This window comes from Montipora foliosa, chromosome 12, assembly GCF_036669935.1.
Source record: "Montipora foliosa isolate CH-2021 chromosome 12, ASM3666993v2, whole genome shotgun sequence".
In the NCBI taxonomy this organism is placed as follows: Eukaryota; Metazoa; Cnidaria; class Anthozoa; order Scleractinia; family Acroporidae; genus Montipora; species Montipora foliosa.
Window position 1 is genome coordinate 1,086,692 of NC_090880.1, and position 5,000 is coordinate 1,091,691.

The window sequence follows — 5,000 nt, forward strand, 5'->3', positions numbered from 1 at the left end:
GTTTTATAATATTTATTATATTTTGTCAATGACAATCTTTCTTTACTTGCCTCTTTATGCAATAGCATGACATCATCAGATGTGGCAGAGAAATCATCTAGGAGATGCTGTTTCAGTCTTCGCTTCTTCCAATCTTTTGGGCCATTTACTGTTAATGAATTTTAAAATAAGTATGATCAAGTAACAACATTAATAAAAATGTTCAATTAAGATTAAACCACTCAATTAAAATAAGAGTATGCAAGTACATATGTTGTCAAATGTGTTAGTTGATTATGAAAACAGTCAGCCCACCCCTCCTCTTTCAGGCAATGGACTCTAGCTCAGCTTGCTATATAGTGAGGATATCAATGACATCACCTATTAATATTAATGTGCCAACTGGAGCCTTATTGGATACCGAAACAAAGGGTTCTTTTGTTCGGTGGTTGGCGTTTTTAAATATCAAAAGAAATTTGATGTCAATGTTTGTAAACAGATATCTTCCTTATAAAAGGAATTTTATAATTATGAAAAGCAGTCCCCATTAAAAAGCTGTCAATGTGAAGAAAATCTGGTCCACAATCTTTCATCAAAATATATTTTGTTCAATTTACATGCAAAGTTGAAAATCCATAGACCCCGTACTAAAAAAAATCTCCATATACACACACACACAAAAAGGATTTCAAATTCCAGGGAGAGGAAGGGTGCAGAAAGACCAAAACATTCAAAGAAACCTCATTAGAATTTCCAGATTGGTGAAGGGGTGTCAAAATGCACCGTTTGTGGGGGAGGAATGGACATTTTATGGAACTACACATTGAAGAAAAAATCCTGCTAAATAAATCTCAAGGCTTTTTCTAAAAAACAGTTGTCAGGTTTAATTAAGCTACTGCATAATTGTACAAAATGTTAATGTTGATAAACAAAAAGGAAACAAAAAAACATTTTATGTTTATTAACACAGCTAACAGATAAAGAATGGTTTCTTCATGTATTTCAATCACTCTGCAGTCCTAACAATTTGGGGATTTGGTAATGATTAAAATAGTCCCCATAATGGACAATTTAGACAGAGAAGAGACTTGCAAAAAATATTCAAAATCACAAAATGTAGGTGGTAGGATTCATAAATTATAAATTGTGGCATTTGCATTACCTTGGTGCAAGCTTCTCATCTCTTTGCAAAACTGCATCATGCATTGGTACCAACCTCTGTATAACACACACATGTCAAGATGCAGCATGCTTATCTTTGCACCCAGTCCACTTCTTTAACAAAACCTGATCATTATCTATGGCAGTTAGAATGTCTCCTTCTTGTTGTTACTTGTATCATACTTTATATTCTGTCAACTCAGTCTATGTAATTAGTTAATTTATACTTACCTTCATTGTATTTTACTTTCGATCCAGGCCTTACCGTTAATGTTAGCTTTATTTTTACTCTGAGGGAGCCCAATGTCTATAAGCCTCATGGTTTCTTTTTGGGCTTCCTCGCCACTTTCATTTGCTTTTGTGTAACTGTTTTGTTTTATCGTTATTTGTATTTCGTGGTAAATCAAATAAAGCTACTATACTATACTATACTACTATAAAGCTCCTTCTGGCATAGCAGGGAACCATTTAACCAGGATTTCATAATGTTATACTGATGACCCGGATGAAGTTTTCCATAAATATCCACTGCCATTCTGCTGCATGCAATTGAATGCATAACCAGGTTGGATCCAAACATAATGGAACTAAAGCTGTGTTTTGCTACACTTTGCAGGGGATCAACGGCCATCACTTTTTTGACAGGCATTGTTCTTGTGTCACTAAAGAGTTAAGCCTTCCACTGCACTTTTCAGAATTGATACCAAAATATCGTTCAAAATCATCCTTGAATTTATTTTTAGGCCTTTCAGTCTTTTTCGACGCTGTAGAGCCACAAAATCTACACAAGTTTGCCATTTTTTTTTCCTGTGGGCATCAGCATCCGCCATCTCAACGCCTAGGTTTGTAGGAGTAAATCAATCAAATATGGGCGCCATTATTAACAGCACATCGCAAATCAAAATACTCCCTTGCACATTTTTACTAGATCGTGAAAAGTCAAGTAAAAGACTTGAAGATATCGACATTTTTTTTGCAAATGCTGGAAAAATCTACAAGTGCCTTTAATCTAACGACAAAGTGGAAAACATACCTGACTTTGGGATCAAATTTCATGCACTGTCCCACTTTACAGTTAACATTTCCAACCGTTCAACCCGCTCTGCCACCGCCATCTTTGACAAAGGCGAAGAATGTTCCTTTGCTGTCCATATCGAATAGAATTTTGGGTAGATAACCCAACTAGTTCCGAAGAAAAAACGAATAAAGTGAAGTGTATACAAAATCCTCCGATTTCTGCAATGGCCGCCATGTTGTGACGTAACACGGTTATCAAAATTGATAACAATCCTGGACTGGACAAGCAGCATAGTTAAACACGACTGCGGGACTGCGTTTTTAATTAAGACATTTAGTGGGGGCGGAAGCAGCATTGTTAAACACGACTGCGGGACCGCGGTGGCAGCTTTTTTAAGTAGGACATTTGGTGGGCCGGGTATTGTGCAATCTAGCCGCGGGTTTTAAGCCCGGTTTACAGCCAACTTGGGTACTAGAGCAGCTTAAGCCTGGTTTTCACTAGCGACGCAAGCACTGCATTTTGATTAGATGACCTTCTGTGTAATGTAGACAACTTTTAGCAGAACTCCGCGCGCCAAAGGCTCGCGCGCGGGGTACCATGGCTAAGAAAATATAGTCACTGATCTGTGCGAGAAAATTTGCTTTTGGTCATCGTGATCGCGTACCCAGAGTTCTCGGGCTTTTGGTCAGCGGGTGAGCGCCCGGAAAGACTCTGGGATAATGGACTTAAAGTATTTTTTTGATTAGTCGCTTGCAGAACATTGGCAGTCGGACAGGGAGTCGGTAAGTAATATTCGGAAACCTTAGAATCTGGAGGGAGATTCAAAATCTAAAAGTATTTTTTTTTCTACCTCATAAATATAAAAATCACAAAAATAATAAATCGGCAGGGTTTGAATTATGTCTAATACCGCACGGGAATTTTCCCACGCTACTAAAAACTGATTACTGTTACTGTTGCAAAAGTAGCGTGAGAAAACATTACATCAGTTTCTTTGAGGAGAAATCCGTGGAAGGAGGTCTTGTCGAAGCCATTCAGAATTACGGAAACATAAAATTGCAGTAGAAGAGGACATTGGTGTCGTGTGTATTTTTAGTGTTTCATATCATGGGGCGCCGTACTAGTCAATATTGTTTACTTATTTCTATGGTCTCTTAGACTTTTTATGTGATCAAGTTAACTTTTTATGTGATCACTTTGAAATTTTATGCCGTCAACCTGATTTTTTGTATGGTCAACTTGTGACTTTTTATATGGTTAACCTTTGACTTTTTATATGGTCAACCAGACTTTTTATATGGTCAACTGTTGACTTTTTATTTGGTCAACTGTTGACTTTTTATATGGTCAACTGTTGACTTTTTATTTGGACTTTTTATTTGGTCAACTAATGCAATGCGCGCGAGGCTCGCAACAAATATGGCTGACAGTAACGAGAGCGTGGACCAAATCACATCCGCCTGTGCTATAGCGACTCAGGCGCTTGAAGCAAGTGGCAACCTCCAATGCAGAGACATCCGAAATTTAGCATCGTCAACTGCTACTGGTAGTGTTTCGAGCAGTTGTAACCCGTCAACAAGTGGAAGTTCTGCGATTGCAGCCGAGCTTGGAAGAAGATTTCCAACATTTAACGCACGTCGGGGGAGAACAAATAGCGCCTGAAATGAGCTCCATTCTTTCCTTTCACCACACGATGTTGTTTTCAAAAGCCTTAATGATGAGGATAAGATACGGTATTTACTTACCCTAGAAAACGAAACCACTTCAAAGATAGTAGGTAAATACACATATTTAATGTTTCAGAAGAGGGAAGACATCCTAAATGCAAAATAATTAAAAATAATAATTTTATACCAAATGTATTACAAGTAATTGTATGATCTTTTAGTTAATTAGTTATTCTAGTAGATATCATCAACTTTATTGTAACGAGACCGATACCTCCCTTTGGAGAGTAAGGCGCAATAAAGATTTACTGTTTACTCACTCACTCACTCACTCACTCACTCACTCACTCACTCACTCACTCACTCACTCACTTACGTACATATTAAAACTCTTTCCGCTTTTGATTGAAAATGTTTGCTACATTGGGTAAAATTTAAACTTCGCTATTGTATTCTCTCATTCCTTTTCAGATCCCTTCTGATAAGTTAGAATATTTGGGGACTTAAATACTTACTGAAGTACATATACACAGTCAAGCATGGAAACCATGGAGCGTCTTGCAGTTATAATATTTTCTATTTGTAATTTGTTGGGTAAGTAAAAGACCTTTTAATTTTGTTTTCATTTCTTTATCAAATAAATCTATACGGAAGGTGAGTTTGCTTTGTCAGTCATGAAACGTAAATTTGAACTCTTAAAGAAAATTTAATTAAATCAGTATAGGTAATAGCATGGGGCGGAGTAAAATTAAGGATTAACACCCGTATTTTTGAAGCTTTCCAGGGTCTGGGGGTCGAAATTCAGATTGCAAAAAAATCTTGTGAGTTATTTATAGGCAGCACTATAGCCCAGAAAAATTTCTCAATTACTTTGAGCAAACTGTTGAAAAACTTAGCGCTACTGGAAGACGGATTTTCATAATGACGGATGCCAACATACACCTCCTCTCCTACGAATGGTGTAAGTATGCACAAGAATTTTTACATCTTCTCCACAGTTATTCTTTCATTTTAACCATTGATAAACCCACTAGGGTGCTAAATAAGTCGGCCACTCTAATAGATAACATATTTATATACAATTATGACTCAAACGTATACAGCGGTAATATCGTGTCCGATATCAGTGATCATTACACACAATTCTGCTTTTGTAATGCCTTAGGCAATAAGTC

At 37.0% G+C, this 5,000-nt stretch overlaps 2 long non-coding RNA genes across 2 annotated transcripts in view; one reads left to right on the forward strand and one right to left on the reverse strand.

Moving 5' to 3' along the window:
• LOC137979305 (uncharacterized) overlaps window positions 1-1,559 on the forward strand; it is a 2,282-nt gene extending 723 nt beyond the window's left edge. The window contains exon 2 of the long non-coding RNA XR_011118298.1: window positions 66-1,559. This is a non-coding gene — a long non-coding RNA (uncharacterized lncRNA). The remainder of the gene's footprint in view (window positions 1-65) is intronic.
• Window positions 1-2,432, reverse strand: part of LOC137979304 (uncharacterized) — a 3,146-nt gene extending 714 nt beyond the window's left edge. The window contains exons 1-3 of the long non-coding RNA XR_011118297.1: window positions 2,174-2,432; window positions 1,142-1,978; window positions 51-148 (exon numbers count right to left, since the gene is read on the reverse strand). This is a non-coding gene — a long non-coding RNA (uncharacterized lncRNA). The remainder of the gene's footprint in view (window positions 1-50; window positions 149-1,141; window positions 1,979-2,173) is intronic.
• Window positions 2,433-5,000: the final 2,568 nt, after the last annotated feature.